The following is a 20877-nucleotide window of genomic DNA, read 5'->3' as shown; positions in this document are numbered from 1 at the left end:
GCCATACACCATACCATACACCATACCATACACCATACCATACACCATACCATACACCATATCATACCGTACACCATATCGTACCATACCATACACCATACCATACGGTACCACAAATCATTCCATACCATATACCATACCGTACACCATACCACTCCATACCACAGAATACAACGTACCATACCGTACAGCATAGCATAGCATACCATGCCATGCCTTGCCATACACCTTACCATACCATACACCTTACCAGACCGTACACCATACCATACAATACAACATACTATACCACACCATAGATTTTACCATACCATACCACACACGATACACCATAGACCATACTGTAACATACCCCATACCATAACATACACCATACCATACCCCCTACTATGCCAGAACCCATATCATATCCCATACCATACCATCCCCAACACGATACCATACCATACCATACGATACCATAACACACAACATACCATACCATATGATGCCATACGATACCCCGCACCATACTGTACTATGCACCATACCATACCCCATACCATACCCCATACCATACACCATACCATAGGTTACCACACACCATACGATACCATACCATACCATACACAATACCATACCACACACCATACCATACCATACCATACAACGTACCATGCCATGCCATAACATACCACATACGATACCATACCATCGCGTACTATACAGCATACCATACATCCCACCCTTCACCCATGTGCTTGACATGAAAACACGTGATGGAAGAGTCATTAAAGCTGAATGAACTGACCTAGAGGTCAATAGACAAGCTTTAAGACATTAATGATAAGAAGTGGAAACATCCAGCATAAACAAGAATATCACTGCACAGCAAGAACCCCAAGCTACATGCGAGCTCCCTAGCACACAGAGAAACACAGCAACCGGTCTTCCAAACATTTGCTGTTTATTTCCATATATCTCTTGTTCAGGTACAACACACCTATGTCATAGGGACTGGCTGACACACACATTTACTCTTTGGCTTGTTTCTGCTCACAAGGATTTCGATTACAGACGTACAACTGCTGTATTCCAGTCAAGCCCACTGACTAACTCCTGTTAGTATTAATCAGAGCTGCACATCATTAAGTAGAGAGCAAATCTAGCACATTTCCATCTCCTGCCTCCTGAAGGAAACACAGGCTTGTACGGCAGATGCTTTCTAGGAGGTCTAATGGTTCTGAACGCACAGCAACATGCACAGGTCAGGTGCTGGATGGACACAGACCAGAAGAGGCAGCGCAGAGACACAGGCAGAGCAAACCACAGATGAGCAGCAGAGATAAGACAGAGCACTTGCAGGGACATGTGGGTGATGGGGCTCCCTGCTCAGGCTCCTGGACCTACATTTTGACCCTTCATCTTTCTGTTTTTCCTTTGTCATTCATTGCTCTTCCTGGACTTAGTTTTTCTTCAGCTTTGGGAGGGAAGAGATTTCCTGGAGGATGAGCCAGGCAAAACTGCAAGAATAAGGGATACTTCTGCTCTAAAGTATACACACAAGTTGGACAACATAGTGGGCACTGGCACCTGCTAACATTAAACTGTAGGCACAAAAATTAGGTGTGCATGGTGTCTTCCACAGCTCAGCCTGTTCCTGGGTAATCTTTCCAATTCATTCACCAAATACCTTGTGCAGTCATTCAGTAAGGCTGGTGGCTGCAGGGAGAGAGGAGAAACAGCATTTCAGACCCCCCTTTGCAGGTTTTCACAATTGACCTGTATTTGTGAGCTGGCAGGGGAAGGAGGACAATGCAGAAACCACGGCCAGTGCCTCAGATGGTCTCTGAAGCATCTCATGGCCAGAGAGAAACAGTGGTAGAGCGTGGCTACCTTGATGCTTCACCTAATAACTTGAGAGAGGAACTTCCCAACAGCCAAGACGGTGCCTTGAACTTCACACTGTTACCTCAAGTCATTCCTAAAGGACCCCTCTAAAGCTGAATTTGAAGTCTCTTGTTTATGAAAATCTCATTGTCCCAACAGTGGCTGGGGACAATGACAGCCCCAAAGGACAGAATCCAGCACATGTCAGGTGTCTGCTAAGCTGGACAAAAATGCTGAGATATTTGCAGGAGGAGAAGCTCGCTGCAGACCTTTTCACTGCCACAATGCCAGGACTGCCACGGGAAGAAGGAGTCTCAAAAGGAGGGGACAGAGAGGAGACAACAATGTTTCTGGCCGGATCACCAGTTCTTCTCTAATCCACCTGCACAACACCTAAATATTATTGCTGTGCCAGTCTAGATGTGATATGTCTATGTCTGACTAGGTTAACGTCCCATTTGACACATGCCTTTGTAGAGACCAAGGCAGACACAACCTAAGAGGGTTTCAGCTACATATTGATGGCACTCACTTCCATGCTAAGGATCTCCTCACTCTCTCCCACTATTTTCCCCTTTACTTTTGAGATCCTACCTGCTTCTGTTTCCTTATTTATGTTTCTCTCAAGCAGCAGCTCTTTGGCTGCCACCTTGCAGAGAGTGTGATGGGCTGTTTGCCCTTCAGAGCCCAGCCCAGCATCATCTGCCACCTCTCTACAATCTTGTTTTCTCTCTGATATCTCACAAGGTGAATGACTGTCATTTCCTTCCTCCTCTTCTTTCTTCCCCTCCCTCCAGACGCATATTTTTGTATTGAGTTTTATTGCTTTCGTGGGCTCTGCCCACCAGCACCACGTGTACTGTTACACTAAGGTAACCCTTCAGCGCCGTATTATGTGGGAAAAGCAAAGAGAGCCCTTAGCTCTCCCCCTGCTTCCTAGCTCATCCCAAACACCACTGAAGAGATCGAGATCCACGTTATTATCTCCTTTTCCTTGCGGTAAGAGCACCACCTTTTGGCTCCCGGCATGATGCTGGGATTTCACATCAGCAGTTCAGCAGTGTCTCCGCAGAGAGCTGACATTTCCCAAAATAAGCCGTAGCTGTGCTCATTTCATCTGCAATACTGTTGCCTGGAGAAAAGAGGCTTCCACAAGCCCCTAAAGTGACAGGTCATCCTCTCAACCAACAACACGTCACCCGAGTGCTTCTTCTCCTAACTCAATAGCTTTTCAGATAAGATCACTGGTTAGCAATTAATTACAGCTCCACTTAGCTTTGTGCTCTGAGTCCAGAAAGCAGGTAGCAGCACAGCTCAAAGCTCACAGTCATTTTCAGCCCTGAATGTACATAAACATACCAATCCTATGATCCTTCTCTGATTGACCAACAAGCATTAATTTTTCTGTTATAGCCCCTTGGATATCCCCTTTGGGAATGTCTGTGACACCAGAAGGAAACCACTTCTTAAAGATCAATAAATAAATGCACCTGCAGATGTCTGAAGATGCAGAGAGGATTACTACCATTCCTGAAGTCTGAGATTAAAAATCATTGTAGGTTGACTCACTTTTCCTTGAACTATGACTGTGTGCCTTGACTTTAGCAGTAGTAGAAAGTGAAGTAGTCAGGTGTAAAGATATATCCGCAAGTACCTACATTCTGATTTATAACTGGCTCCAGTAACCTTTAATTAAATCCAGCATAATAAACCAAATGGATAGCCATTTGCAACATCTTTTAAAATCTAAGCACAATTAGGCATCAGCTTTCCTTCACTACTTCTGATTCACCGCTAAATGACTCTAATTTACATTACTGTTTACTAATTTGATCTTTAAAAGCCCAATAGCCCAGTCCCACTAGGGTAGTGCAAAGGATAAAACACCAGGGGACACAGACACTTTAATAAACTTGAAGTCCCCATCACCTGGGCTCAAATGCTGGCAGCCTCTAAAAAACTGGTTTAAAAGTAGGTAAAATATCTTTTACATTTTTCTCTTTCCCAGTTCACCTCTTCCAAGAGCCTGCTTCAAAGCGTCTCTCAGTGGTTTTTCAGGGTCACAGTTTGGCTAATAAGCAGCCATCTCTGGAAAGAAAACTTGGCTGAAATGAGCACATCAGCCTTCATGTCACAGTATCTAATCTCAATTCAAATGAAAAACAAATATGTAAAGACTGGAACAATGTTTGCCTGTTAAAACAACCTAAATGATCACAACATAGGAAAGGAATAGGAAAGAGTGCAGGTATTTGCACAATAAAGTTGAACACAGGCTTGGAGGCAGCTTTTTTATGCTGTCTCCCATCCAGACACAGCTGGACCTGGAGAGGAAATTTCAAAATATTCTGCACTACTCAACAAGAGCTCCCGAAAGAAAGGACAAGAGCTTGTGCAAAGGCTGTTCCTAATCATTTACAGCCTGATGACAAACTCCTTGCAGTTGGTAGAGAGTCCCATTGATGGATTCAGGCTTTCATATGGATGCAAACCAAAATTTTCAAATGGGGCTGCTTTTAAGAAGGGGGAGAAAAACAACTTGTCCTTTATTTAGGCAGCTAAGGATGGGTTTGGGTCCTGGTCATGAAGAGATGTATTTGACAAATACAGCCCGTGCCAGATTTTTGCCAGTGACCAGTAGCTCAAGCAACCTCTTATGCTGACCAACCCCTTGATCATTGCAGGTGAAGCTGACAGAGACTGTCAAACCCCTAATCCGTTCACTGTATCTTGTCTTCTTAATTTACTGAACAGAGTTCACTTAAAGCAGCCTTAAAATACTAATTATTTCAATTGATCCATAATAGGAGTGAGATCAATGAAACAACTCACTTCAAATGCCCTGGAGGTACCCTTGATAAGATACCTGCCAGTACGCAGTCATCGGTATTTTGTTGTCACCCTAGCTCCAAGAGAAGTACAATGTGATCATCGGAAGGGAAATGAAGCACTAAAGGGAAACCAAAAACTAACAAGGCAAATAAGGAAGCCAGCAGTAAAAATTTAATAGGTACACTAATTATCCATTAGGACCAAACAACTCCTCTACCAATAGTGGGCACTGTCGGGCACGGACACATGTGGGGATGCTTCCCAAGCGCAGTCACGGCCAAGCTGTCTCGCGCGGAGGACACGGACACACACGTGCAAACGGTGGTGGAGATCAAAACGTCTTTATTGGGGGAGCACTCAAAAGGGCAGCGGCCCCTCGCTGACCACAGGGAGGATCCTTCCCAAGGCATAGGCTGCATTGCTGTAGGTCTCCTCACCCAGTGTGTACAACAGGATATAGTAGAAGAGGTCGAGGCCAGTCCAGGAGGCGAAGAGCACCGCAGCAGCAAGAACGAAGATGAGGGCAAACTTGGGGCTGACAAAGAGCATGCAGAGTGTCCTGCGGGGCAGAAGGGGCATGTGAGACAGGGCAGGGTGGAGGCTTCGCAAGCCCCTCTTGAGATGGGGTTGAGCCCCACTGGTTGCAGCAGGCATCCAGCCCATCGCAGTGGCTGCCCAGGAGTGGGTCCCGGGGCGCAGGGGACGCAGTGGGGACACTCACTGCAGCCAGTACATGAAGCCGCATCTCCTTGGCAGCGAGTCCCTCTCCTGCAGGTCAACAGAGGACAAGGACGCTTGTCAAGCACTGGTGCATGGTGGGGACAGCTGGAGTTGCACGGTGCCCCTGGCCCCCGCCTTGCGCAGGAGCGGAGCCCGTGTGTGGCTGGGACCTCCGCGGACCCTCTCCCCAGGGACACCCACGCTGGCAGGGGGACAGGGGCTGGCACAGGCTCTCCCGCTTACCAGCTGTTCTTCCACCAGCTCTGGACGTGCCGTCTGCGGTATCTCAGACTCCTTCTGCAGCTGGCTGCGGGCAACAGGGCTTGGTTGGACGACTTACAGAGCTCCATGGCCATACAAGGGGTCCCCTTCCAAACACACACCAGCCCGGGCAGGGAACGGGCTCCCCTGTCGCACCGCCTGCTGCACCTTCCCCCCACTGCGGTGCCTGCACCAGCATTGGCAGCCCCACCGTGCGGTGCTGCAGAGGCACCCTGGAGACGCGTGTGGGGCCAGGGGCCCAACTCACCAGGCCTCTAAATCGTCTATCTTCTCTCGAAGATTGCTTATTTCCCGGGACAGTGCCTGGGAGAAGGAAGGGTTGCGAGTGGCTGAGCCCGCTGCGGCCCTCCGCCAATCCCCCACCCCAGGGCCTGCGGGCACCCACCCCTTTTCCCCCAGCCCTTTCGGCATTACCTCGGTCTCCCGCCGCAGAGAGGCCCCGGCCTCGGCATAGAGCTTTTCCCTCTGCTAAACAACGGGTGCATCATGCGGGCGGCTGAGCTGGCACCTGGACACCCCTGGGCCTTTCCAGCCCCAGGGCCGTGCCCACTCAGGCCTCCTTCTCCCCCCTACCTGCCACATCTCTTCTTTCTTTCTTGCAGCCTCCTGCATAGCCTGGACCTGCTCCTGGGGGAGAGGAGGGGTGAGGAGCAGCCATCAGGGCAGCAGGACACTGCCACCAGTGCGCTCCCCTCGCCATTAGCACCTCCCAGCTCCCTCTGGGCACCTCCTTTGCCCTCACGTCCCCTCTCCTTCCCAGCCGTGCAGGCGCTGTGGGCAGACACAGGGACCCCCACGCCCCACTCGGGACGCAGTCCACGTCTGGACACGGTCCTGAGCAACTGGCTCTAGGTGAGCCGGCTTGAGCAGGGCCACAAGGTGAGACAACATGATCTCCAGAGGTCCCTTCCAAGCTCAACCGGTCTGTCATTCTGGGAACTCACCTTACACTGGCCCAGCAGACCCTCCAGCTGCCGGAACTCCCGGCGGCAGCTCTCAAAACATTCCGCCGCGACAGAGGTCTGGGAAGAGGAGCCGCACAGAGGCCCTGAGCCCCTGGCACAGCCCCAGCCACCGCAGCTTGGGGACGTGGGCAGGGGAGGGGACACTGACCTCCGCGCTCAGCTGGGTGATGCTGTCGTTCAGCTGCTCCTGCTTCTTTGCCTGTGTGGGGAAAGGAGGGCTCAGGGGCTCAAGTCTCACAGCCCCAGCCCCGGGGACAAGAGGGCGACTCCACACCTACCAGACGCCGCAGCATCCCCCTTTGCTTTTGAGACTCAGCAGAACGCTGAGCCAGGCACTCCCGGAGCATGCGCATGTCTTCATCCAGCACGTCCACCTCTTCCTCCAGCATGTCCCTCTCCATGCCTGCACTCGTGGGTTGGGACTCTGCAAGGCGTGAACGGCACGGCCGTGGGCACTGTCGGGCACGGACACGTGCAGAGACGCTTCCCAAGTGCAGGCGCAGCCGAAGTCGGAGCGCAGAGGACACAGACACACGCGTGCACACTGAGGGATGCCCAGAGCCTTCCACTGCACAGTGGACACAGGACAGGTGCTTGGCAACTACTCTCCAGACTCCTGCCCAGCAGCACCGAAGTTCTCCTCCGGATGCTTGCCCACCTCCAGGAGCAGCCCCTTTTATCCCCGCCAGGGCCCTTATGTCACACACACCCCACAGTGACATCACAGTGACAGGGCCAGCACTGCCCATGGAGATGTGGCCATCAGCTCCCTGGGGCTGCTGCCAAGAGCTGCTTCGGGGTCCAGCTGCGGCTGCCAAGGGAACAGGGCATCACTCGCGGCACGGCACCCACTCGCAGGAGTGCTCCTCTAGTTGAGCGTGCACGGGATTCGCACTTCTTGGCATTTATTACATTCACCTGTTGCATGTTCATTTGTTGCTACTGCTTAGTTAATGCATTAAACAGAAATTATTTCCACAACCCCGCCCTTTGCCGGAAGGCCATCTTTGGTAGTCGAGAGTCTTCATCAGGGGTCTCTAGTGGTCCCCAGGGGTCTTCGCAGCCGCTGGTAATTTCCGCTTGGCTTTCATTGCTGATTTTGCTGTGACACCATATATGTCTCTGGGATATGCACCTTGATTCTCTGGCAAAGCATGAGCACATTCCCCAGCTAAACGACTGTAACCAATCCCTCTTTGATGGTATAGATTACGGGTAGATTCTGTGGTACAGTTCTCCCAAAAATCAGATAGCCATACGGTATATTGAGGAGTGGTTAAGATCGTTTTCAACAAAGAACGCAAATCATGCAGAGTCAGTACTCAGGAGGAGTTTAATGCTTCTAAAAGCTTCACAATGAATGAGGAAGTAACCCCATTTTCTCTAACTAACGTCTGTGATTCCTCTACAACTTCCTAAGATAGCTGCTGAAAGCCTGCAGGTTGCTGTTCACAACAGACCACAGGGCATGCTGTGACCGCTTTCCATTCGCCTGCTTTTTAAGCCTCTTCTCTACTTTTATCCCACACGGTTAAACTAGTGTGCACTTTCAGTAGGAAAGTATCATCTGGGGGGAATAAATCAGGCTCTCGCTCCGGGTCCGTCAGGCCAGGACCAAGGGGGTTGTCGGGCGACTCCCGCAAACCACCATTCGTCGAAAGCGTTCGCTGCCGCGTACGAGCGGGGGCTTCGTTATCAGGCAGCCCTTTCTCCACTACCGCCTCCGTGGTTAGTGCATTTCCGCACGCTCTTTCTACAGGATCCCACTCCTTCCCTGGCAAGGGAGGAGCACAAGGGTCACAGTTAGTTGCCACCCGTGCAGCTACTTCCTTCTGAGCCGCTTTTGAACTAGTAACAATTTTCCCCCAAGTGGATAAATGTTTGCAAGCAGCATTATCTCCAGTCGCTGCCTGTTCTTACAGTTCTCGTCCGACTTTATGCCATGCCTCCAAGGGAAATGTACCAGTTGTATGGAAGTCCGGGACGTGATCAGCAATCCATTCTACTAGAGTCACTAATCAGACTCCAGATACGTCCCAATTTTGCCTTTGGAATAATCGCTGAAGGAGACCTAGGCTTTGCCTTTGCTCTAGGGATATCTTCCCTGCCGTGGTTCCCAGTCGCTCCCTTTCCTCCGTGCTGGGTGCGCTGCGACTCCTGTTTCCTGGTTCAATTGGGCTTCACTACCGGAATGGCTGCTTTCTTTACAGCCACGCTGAAAGTCCCTGTTCGGGTGCCATTTGTAGCGAACGAGGCACAGACTCTCAGTGAGGCGCAATAAGAGGCATTCATTACAAACTCAGGCTTGCATTTGCACTTCATTTGCTGATTTGCTTCTGTTGCTTTTTCCATGCGAGCCACGGAACCTGACACACCAATATGATGTTCACAGAGTTCGCTTTATTGTCGGACCGGTCTATTTTTATAGCAAAGCTGCCCTGTCCACGCGCCTTACAACAACGTGATTGGTTGTAACTCGTGTTATACAATAACATGATAGCCTGCATGTACTGTCCACGCGCTCTGCACGCATGTGTCCGGCGATTGCTCACTCATTATTTCCTTCTAATGGTGCTCCTTCAGTTTCTTTTGTCTCTGGCTTCACCTCTCAGCCAGGCTGGAGACAGCCCCTCCCCCCGGGGCGGGGGGAGTCTGCCACTACATGCTTAGTTAGCCATTACATAAGCAATGCATTTTGTGTTCCCACTAAAGTTACTGCCATAGACACTTTTTTGTCTATCACACGCTCGTCTTCTATCCTTGGTGTTGTCACGTAGCATGCAGTCCCACTGCTTGTTCTCAAGCTGGTCAAGTTCTGCAGTTCACAAGCCTGATCTCAGCATACGGCCAGAGTACCTGTTCATCCATCTGGCTGGAGTCCAGTTGGGAAAGTATGCTTTAAAAAAAGAGTCCTGGGGTCCTGGGTTCCTCCTCTTTCGGGGGCGCCGGGGACCAACGGGCGAGCGGTCCCTGCCTTGGCCGGCAGCGGAGGGGCTGCGGCTGCAGCCCTGGGCAGAGGGACCTGCCCCCGCCGCCTGCCCTGGCTCCTCCTGGAGCTGCTCCTGCTGCACAGGGCCGGACACAGATGGAAGGGAGCTGGGAGCCCTGGGCAGGGCGGCCTCCGACGTGCTGGCTTCATCCTCCACGTTGGTGCCTGCAGGGCTGGTGGGCACCAGCCTGGGGTCAGGAGTCCCCACCCGGGAGCTGGGGGGCTGGGGCTGGCTGCACATCTGGAGTCGTCCTCCTCGTCCCTGTAGGAGCACAGCAGCCTCCAGGCCTCCTCGCTGCACCGCTCCACGATGACCTGGATGAGGCCACGCACCAGCGGTGCTGCATTGTCCTGGAGCTGGGGCTCCATGCGGTGGACCAGGGCCTCCTCGTCCAGCCCCTGGCAGCACAGGGCGTACACGATCATCCTCTGTGTTCCCACCGCCAGCCACCACTGCTCCTCATAGATGGCATCCAGCTCCAGGCTCAGCCAGGGCAGCACGGGCTCCAGGAACTGCTGGTGTCGCTGGAAAAGCCCTGCGGGGCCAGAGCGGCTGCTGCTGCCCGGCGGCTGGGAGCTGCACTGGCCTGGATGCTGGCCAGGCTTGGCTGTGCAGGGGACACGGTGACACACAGGTAGTCGTCTCCCCGCACAGAAAACTTGATCTCTTGCATCTGGCCTCTGCAGAGTGGGCAAGCAGAAGTCCTTTGACATTCCAAGTTTGACTGTGTCAGAGTAAAGGGTGCTATAGTCATCTGCATGTTTAGAAGGACAGGCCTCTAGCCATCCCCCATCCCATCCCATCCCCCATCCCATCCCCCATCCCACGCAATCCCAGCCCATCCCATTTCCTATCCCATCCCATTCCACACAATCCCAGCCCATCCCATGTCGTATCCCATCCCATCCCATGCCGTACCATCCCCCATCCCCTATCCCATCCCATCCCATGCCGTACCATCCCCCATCCCCTATCCCGTCCCATCCCATCCCATGTCGTACCATCCCCTATCCCATCCATGCCGAACAATACCATCCCCCATCCCATTCCATCAGATCCCAATGCATCCCATATCATGCACTATACCTTCCCATACACCATACCATCCCATACCATGCACTATACCATACACCGTACAATACCATACAAAAACATACGCCAAACAATACCATACCCCATACCCCATATCAGACACCATACTCCATACCAGACCGTATGCTGTACCATACCATACACCATATGATACCATATCATACGATACCACACCAGACACCATACCATACCATACCATACAATACTCCATACCATACAATACCATATCGTACGATACCATACCATACACCATGCGATATGATACCATACCATACTATACCATACCGTACATACACCATAGCATACCATACCATACTGTACTACAGTCCATCCCATCGCATCCCATTGTATCCCATATACCATACCATACGCCATATCATCCCATACCATACCGCATACCAGTACATACAAAACCATACCCCATACTATGCCATACACCATACCATACACCATACCATGCCATATGATACACCATACCATACTTTACACCATATCGTACCATGCCATACACCATACCATACGGTACCACAAATCATTCCATACCATATACCATACCGTACTGTACACCATACCATACAACATACCACTCCATAGCATAGAATACACCATACCATGCCATATGATACACCATACCATACTTTACACCATATCGTACCATGCCATACACCATACCATACGGTACCACAAATCATTCCATACCATATACCATACCGTACTGTACACCATACCATACAACATACCACTCCATACCATAGAATACAACGTACCATACCATACAGCATACCATACCATACCATGCCATACCTTGCGTTACACCTTACCATACACCATACCATACCATACAATACAACATACTATACCACACCATAGAGTTTACCATACCGTACCATACCATACCAGACACGATACACCATACACCATACCGTAACATACCCCATACCATAACATACACCATACCATACCCCCTACCATACCAGAACCCATATCATATCCCATACCATACTATCCCCCACACCATACCATACCATACCATACCATACCATACCATACCATACCATACCATACCATACCATACCATACCATACCATACCATACCATACGAAACCATACCATACCATATAATACCATGGCATACCCCGCACCATACCCTACTATGCACCATACCATACACCATACCATACCCGATACCATACCATGCCCCATACCATACCCCATACTATAGGTTACCACACACCATATGATACCATACGATACCATACACAATACCATACCATAACATACAACGTATCATGCCATGCCATAATATACCACATACTATACCATACCATCGCGTACTATACAGCATACCATACATCCCACCCTTCACCCACGTGCTTGACATGAAAACACACGGTGTTTCATGTCATCCCATCGCATCCCACCCCATCCCATCCTCCATCCCATCCCATGCAATCCCAACGCATCTGATTCCATATCCCATCCCAACCCACGCAATCCCATCCCATCCCATGTCATATCCCATCCCATTCGTACAATCCCCTATCACCTATCCCATCCCATGCTGTACCATCCCCCATCCCACCCCATCCCAAACAATACCAGCCCCTATCCCATTGCATCAGATCCCAATGCATCCCATATCATGCACTATACCTTCCCATACACCATACCATCCCATATCATGCACTATACCATCCCATACACCATACCATCCCATATCATGCCCTGTACCATCCCATATCATGCACTATACCATCCCATACACCATACCATCCCATACCATGCACTATACCATCCCATACACCATATCATCCCATACCATGCACTATACCATACACCATACAATACAAAAATATACCCCAAATACTACCATACCAAAAGATACCCCAAGTAGTACCATACCATACACTATACAATACCATACAAAAACATATCACAAACAATACCATACCCCATACCAGACACCATACCCAATACCAGACCGTATGCTATACCATACCATACACCATAATGTACCGTACCATACCATACACCATATGATACCATATCATACGATACCAGACCAGACATCATACCATACTATACAATACTCTATAGCACACAATACCATACCATACAACATACGATATGATACCATACCATACATACACCGTAGCATACCGTACCATACTGTACTACAGGCCATCCCATCGCATCCCATATACCATACCATATGCCGTATCATCCCATACCATACCGCATACCAGTACATGCAAAACCATACCCCATACCATGCCATACACCATACCATACACCATACCATACCGTATCAAGCACCATACCATACTACACCATATCGTACCATACCATACACCATACCATACGGTACCACAAATCATTCCATACCATATACCATACTGTACACCATACCACTCCATACCGCAGAATACAACGTACCATACCATACATCATACCATACCATACCATGCCATGCCTTGCCATACACCTTACCATACCATACGCCATACCATACCATACAATACATCATACTATACCACACCACAGAGTTTACCATACCATACCAGACACGATACACCATAGACCATACCGTAACATACCCCATATCATAACATACACCATACCATACCCCATATCATACCCTATACCATACCATCACCCACACCATACCATACCATACCATACCATAACACACAACATACCATACCGTATGATGCCATACGATACCCCGCACCATACTGTACTATGCACCATACCATACCCCATACCATACCATACCCCATACCATACCCCATATCATAGGTTACCACACACCATACGATACCATACCATACACAATACCATACCATACACCATACCATACCATAACATACAATGTACCATGCCATGCCATAACATACCACATACGATACCATACCATCGCGTACTATACAGCATACCATACATCCCACCCTTCACCCACGTGCTTGACATGAAAACACGTGACGGAAGAGTCATTAAACCTGAATGAACTGACCCAGAGGTCAATAGACAAGCTTTAAGACATTAATAATAAGAAGTGGAAACATCCAGCATAAACAAGAATATCACTGCACAGCAAGAACCCCAAGCTACATGCGAGCTCCCTAGCACACAGAGAAACACAGCAACCGATCTTCCAAACATTTGCTGTTTATTTCCATATATCTCTTGTTCAGGTACAACACACCTATGTCATAGGGACTGGCTGACACACACATTTACTCTTTGGCTTGTTTCTGCTCACAAGGATTTTGATTACAGACGTACAACTGCTGTATTCCAGTCAAGCCCACTGACTAACTCCTGTTAGTATTAATCAGAGCTGCACATCATTAAGTAGAGAGCAAATCTAGCACATTTCCATCTCCTGCCTCCTGAAGGAAACACAGGCTTGTACGGCAGATGCTTTCTAGGAGGTCTAATGGTTCTGAACGCACAGCAACATGCTCAGGTCAGGTGCTGGATGGACACAGACCAGAAGAGGCAGCGCAGAGACACAGGCAGAGCAAACCACAGATGAGCAGCAGAGATAAGACAGAGCACTTGCAGGGACATGTGGGTGATGGGGCTCCCTGCTCAGGCTCCTGGACCTACATTTTGACCCTTCATCTTTCTCTTTTTCCTTTGTCATTCATTGCTCTTCCTGGACTTAGTTTTTCTTCAGCTTTGGGAGGGAAGAGATTTCCTGGAGGATGAGCCAGGCAAAACTGCAAGAATAAGGGATACTTCTGCTCTAAAGTATACACACAAGTTGGACAACATAGTGGGCACTGGCACCTGCTAACATTAAACTGTAGGCACAAAAATTAGGTGTGCATGGTGTCTTCCACAGCTCAGCCTGTTCCTGGGTAATCTTTCCAATTCATTTACCAAATACCTTGTGCAGTCATTCAGTAAGGCTGGTGGTTGCAGGGAGAGAGGAGAAACAGCATTTCAGAGCCCCCTTTGCAGGTTTTCACAATTGGCCTGTATTTGTGAGCTGGCAGGGCAAGGAGGACAATGCAGAAACCACGGCCAGTGCCTCAGATGGTCTCTGAAGCATCTCATGGCCAGAGAGGAACAGTGGTAGAGCGTGGCTACCTTGATGCTTCACCTAATAACTTGAGAGAGGAACTTCCCAACAGCCAAGACGGTGCCTTGAACTTCACACTGTTACCTCAAGTCATTCCTAAAGGACCCCTCTAAAGCTGAATTTGAAGTCTCTTGTTTATGAAAATCTCATTGTCCCAACAGTGGCTGGGGACAATTACAGCCCCAAAGGACAGAATCCAGCACATGTCAGGTGTCTGCTAAGCTGGACAAAAATGCTGAGATATTTGCAGGAGGAGAAGCTCGCTGCAGACCTTTTCACTGCCACAATGCCAGGACTGCCACGGGAAGAAGGAGTCTCAAAAGGAGGGGACAGAGAGGGGACAACAATGTTTCCGGCCGGACCACCAGTTCTTCTCTAATCCACCTGCACAACACCTAAATATTATCGCTGTGCCAGTCTAGATGTGATATGTCTAGGTCTGACTAGGTTAACGTCCCATTTGACACATGCCTTTGTAGAGACCAAGGCAGACACAACCTAAGAGGGTTTCAGCTACATATTGATGGCACTCACTTCCATGCTAAGGATCTCCTCACTCTCTCCCACTATTTTTCCCTTTACTTTTGAGATCCTACCTGCTTCTGTTTCCTTATTTATGTTTCTCTCAAGCAGCAGCTCTTTGGCTGCCACCTTGCAGAGAGTGTGATGGGCTGTTTGCCCTTCAGAGCCCAGCCCAGCATCATCTGCCACCTCTCTACAATCTTGTTTTCTCTCTGATATCTCACAAGGTGAATGACTGTCATTTCCTTCCTCCTCTTCTTTCTTCCCCTCCCTCCAGACGCATATTTTTGTATTGAGTTTTATTGCTTTCGTGGGCTCTGCCCACCAGCACCATGTGTACTGTTACACTAAGGTAACCCTTCAGCGCCGTATTATGTGGGAAAAGCAAAGAGAGCCCTTAGCTCTCCCCCTGCTTCCTAGCTCATCCCAAACACCAGTGAAGAGATCGAGATCCACGTTATTATCTCCTTTTCCTTGCGGTAAGAGCACCACCTTTTGGCTCCCGGCATGATGCTGGGATTTCACATCAGCAGTTCAGCAATGTCTCTGCAGAGAGCTGACATTTCCCAAAATAAGCCGTAGCTGTGCTCATTTCATCTGCCATACTGTTGCCTGGAGAAAAGAGACTTCCACAAGCCCCTAAAGTGACAGGTCATCCTCTCAACCAACAACACATCACCCGAGTGCTTCTTCTCCTAACTCAATAGCTTTTCAGATAAGATCACTGGTTAGCAATTAATTACAGCTCCACTTAGCTTTGTGCTCTGAGTCCAGAAAGCAGGTAGCAGCACAGCTCAAAGCTCACAGTCATTTTCAGCCCTGAATCTACATAAACATACCAATCCTATGCCCCTTCTCTGATTGGCCAACAAGTATGAAGTAATCAAATGCAAAGGAATGGTGCCCACAAAACCAGCTGCTTAAAGGAACGTCTGCACTCAAAACAGTCATTTTTCTGGAGCATGTGGTGCATCTAGCAGAAAAACAAGAACTGGGGTGCTTTTTGAGGCGAGGCAGTAAGAATTTGACATAGAAGCAGAGAGGTGGCAACCTGCACACACTTAAAATAAAAGCTCACCTTCAGTTTTCAGTGATGCTGAAACAAGGGTTCAAAACCTGGGTGTTTGGCCCCTTTATTGGTGACATCAGTCCTACAGATACAACACAAAAACTGCCATTCCTCGGAGCAACTGCTGTGACACAGATCTTAATCACCCACCAAATCTCCCTTTCCCCACTCCAGCTGTGATAAATCAATCTCACTTTATTGATGTGATTCCCACCAGCTGGGCTCTGATCCTTCTGCCTGCCTCAGGAGTTAGTGGCACCAGCAGAGGTGAGACTCTCCTCCTCAGGGATAAAGCAGAACAGATGCACCTCTTTAACGGTGCAAATTCAATACAGTAAGGCAAGTATTTTACTCAGAATTCAGCAGAATCCACTTCGTTTCAGGGATTAATTTTTCTGTTATAGCCCCTTGGAAATCCCCTTTGGGAATGTCTGTGACACCAGAATGAAACCACTTCTTAAAGATCAAAAAATAAATGCACCTGCAGATGTCTGAAGATGCAGAGAGGATTACTACCATTCCTGAAGTCTGAGATTAAAAATCATTGTAGGTTGACTCACTTTTCCTTGAACTATGACTGTGTGCCTTGACTTTAGCAGTAGTAGAAAGTGAAGTAGTCAGGTGTAAAGATATATCCGCAAGTACCTACATTCTGATTTATAACTGGCTCCAGTAACCTGTAATTAAATCAAGCATAATAAACCAAATGGATAGCCATTTGCAACATCTTTTAAATTCTAAGCACAACTAGGCATCGGCTTTCCTTCACTACTTCTGATTCACCACTAAATGACTCTAATTTACAATACTGTTTACTAATTTGATCTTTAAAAGCCCAGTAGCCCAGTCCCACTAGGGTAGTGCAAAGGATAAAACACCAGGGGACACAGACACTTTAATAAACTTGAAGTCCCCATCACCTGGGCTCAAATGCTGGCAGCCTCTAAAAAACTGGTTTAAAAGTAGGTAAAATAACTTTTACATTTTTGTCTTTCCCAGTTCACCTCTTCCCAGAGCCTGCTTCAAAGCGTCTCTCAGTGGTTTTTCAGGGTCACAGTTTGGCTAATAAGCAGCCATCTCTGGAAAGAAAACTTGGCTGAAATGAGCACATCAGCCTTCATGTCACAGTATCTAATCTGAGTTCAAATGAAAAACAAATATGTAAAGACTGGAACAATGTTTGCCTGTTAAAACAATCTAAATGAACACAACATAGGAAAGGAATAGGGAAGAGTGCAGGTATTTGCACAATAAAGTTGAACACAGGCTTGGAGGCAGCTTTTTTATGCTGTCTCCCATCCAGACACAGCTGGACCTGGAGAGGGAATTTCAAAATATTCTGCACTACTCAACAAGAGCTCCCGAAAGAAAGGACAAGAGCTTGTGCAAAGGCTGTTCCTAATCATTTACAGCCTGATGACAAACTCCTTGCAGTTGGTAGAGAGTCCCATTGATGGATTTAGGCTTTCATATGGATGCAAACCAAAATTTTCAAATGGGGCTGCTTTTAAGAAGGGGGAGAAAAACAACTTGTCCTTTATTTAGGCAGCTAAGGATGGGTTTGGGTCCTGGTCATGAAGAGATGTATTTGACAAATACAACCCGTGCCAGATTTTTGCCAGTGACCAGTAGCTCAAGCAACCTCTTATGCTGACCAACCCCTTGATCATTGCAGGTGAAGCTGACAGAGACCGTCAAACCCCTAATCCGTTCAATGTATCTTGTCTTCTTAATTTACTGAACAGAGTTCACTTAAAGCAGCCTTAAAATACTAATTATTTCAATTGATCCATAATAGGAGTGAGATCAATGAAACAACTCACTTCAAATGCCCTGGAGGTACCCTTGATAAGATACCTGCCAGTACGCAGTCATCGGTATTTTGTTGTCACCCTAGCTCCAAGAGAAGTACAATGTGATCATCTGAAGGGAAATGAAGCACTAAAGGGAAACCAAAAACTAACAAGGCAAATCAGGAAGCCAGCAGTAAAAATTTAATAGGTACACTAATTATCTATTAGGACCAAACAACTCCTCTTAGCAATAAATAGTACAAATGTTACATTGTTCTTTTATTTTATATTAAGGTGCTGGTTTAATGGTGGGAGGATAACTAGGATCTTCCCGCGTGAACCTGTAAGTGTCAGCCTCCGAAGAAATAAGCTGCGTTACGAATTTTGGCAGCAATCTGCCCACATCGCCACGTGCACCAGTAAAAGTGCTGAGGCATTGGAGGCTGACAGCAGAAATATAGAGAGCGAATAACAGCCTGGCACATTTTGACATAGGGCTTCCTCTAATGTGAGAGGTTGGTTTGTCTCCTGAGCCTCTCCTTTGATTTTACGCAGAAGCCCATTCAAATCCTCCTGTCTCAGCCTTCAGCTCACACACACAGCAGAGGGAGCTAAGCCATCAGAAAGTAAAATACCTTCCCCTCCTCATCAGTGAGAAATAGGCTACAACCCTGCCCTAAAGATCCCATCGTTCTGTAGTGAAGCTCTCTTGCAGCAAGGTTCTCTCTTTCAGCCCAGACCCCGCCTGAACACACAGCTGATGAGCAGGAGCGCATATGCAGTGCTTCTGACTCCACCTCTGCCATTATTTAATTTTTCAGGGATATTTTCCTAAAAGGGTTTTTTTCTCTACAGTATGCCTTTTACCAGCATGTTTGGTTCTACACATTGGATGTAAATCCTGGTGTTTTGAGGCAACATTCAGAACTTTTCCTTTCTGTGCTCACTCTAACCCAAATCCAGATCCTCATTACCCGCCATCAAGCCAGGAGGCTTGTTTGTCACCCTGTCCTCAGTGGGTGTTGATGTCAAGCCTGTCCTGGCCTAGGCCAGCCCTGTCAGGGGAGAGAATTCCACATTATAAAAACACAACAGCTTCTCACAGTAGCTCCATTGCTTGCAGTCTCCCCCAGTGTTTCACCACCCTCAGTGTAAAAAGAAAATTCTTCCTCGTGCCTGGTTGAATCTACCCTCTTTTAGCTTAAAACTGTTACCCCTTGCCCTATCACAACAGGCGCTGCTAAAAAGTCAGTCCCCATCTTTCTTGTAAGTCCCCTATTAAGCACTGAAAGGCCACAATAAGGTCTTTCTGAAGCCTTCTCTTCTCCATGCTGAACAACCTCAACTCTCTCAGCCTGTCCTCACAGCAGAGCTGTTCCAGCCCTCGGATCAATTCTGTGGCTCCTCTGGCCCCTCTGCCACAGGTCCATGTCTGTCCTGTGCTGAGGGCTCCGGAGCTGGACACAGGACTCCAGGTGCGGTCTCACCAGAGTGGAGCAGAGGGGCAGAATCACCTCCCTCCACCTGCTGGACACGCTCCTTGTGATGCAGCCCGAGATACTATTTGCCTTCTGGGCTGTGAGTGCACATTGCAGGCTCATGTCCAGCTTTTCATCCACCAGTACCCCCAAGTCCTTCTCCACAGGGCTGCTCTCAACCCCTTCATCCCCCAGCCTGTGTTGATACAGGGGGTTGCCCTGATCCCGGTGCAGGACCTTCCACTTGGCCTTGTTGAACCTCATGAGGTTTACATAGGCCCACTTCTTGAGCTTGTCCAGCTCACTCTGGATGGCATCCCGTCCCTCAGGTGCGTCAACTGCACCAGTCAGCTTGGTGTCATCTGCAAACTTTCTGAGAGTGCACTTGATCCCACTATCTGTGTTGTTGATGAAGATATTAAACAGTACTGGTCCCAAATTGGACCCTTAATGGACATGACCTCTCACTGGTGTCCATCAGATGCTGAGCCATTGACCCACTGCCGTGGGCACTGTCGGGCACGGACACGCGTGGGGATGCTTCCCAAGCGCAGTCACGGCCAAGCTGTCTCGCGCGGAGGACACGGAGACACACGTGCAAACGGTGGTGGAGATCAAAACGTCTTTATTGGGGAAGCGCTCAAAAGGGCCGCGGCCCCTCGCTGACCACAGGGAGGATCCTTCCCAAGGCATAGGCCACGTTGCTGTAGGTCTCCTCACCCAGCGTGTACAACAGGATGTAATAGAAGAGGTCGAGGCCAGTCCAGGAGGCGAAGAGCACCGCAGCAGCAAGAAGAAAGATGAGGGCAAACTTGGGGCTGACAAAGAGCATGCAGAGTGTCCTGCGGGGCAGAAGGGGCATGTGAGACAGGGCAGGGTGGAGGCTTCGCAAGCCCCTCTTGAGATGGGGTTGGGCCCCACTGGTTGCAGCAGGCATCCAGCCCATCGCAGTGGCTGCCCAGGAGCGGGTCCCGGGGCGCAGGGGACGCAGTGGGGACACTCACTGCAGCCAGTACATGAAGTCGCATCTCCTCGCCAGCGAGTCCTTCTCCTGCAGGTCAACAGAGGACAAGGACGCTTGTCAAGCACTGGTGCATGGTGGGGACAGCTGGAGTTGCACGGTGCCCCTGGCCCCCGCCTTGCGCAGGAGCGGAGCCCGTGTGCGGCCGGGACCT

Source organism: Patagioenas fasciata, chromosome Z (assembly GCF_037038585.1).
Source record: "Patagioenas fasciata isolate bPatFas1 chromosome Z, bPatFas1.hap1, whole genome shotgun sequence".
Taxonomy (NCBI): domain Eukaryota; kingdom Metazoa; phylum Chordata; class Aves; order Columbiformes; family Columbidae; genus Patagioenas; species Patagioenas fasciata.
This window is presented reverse-complemented; position numbering follows the sequence as displayed.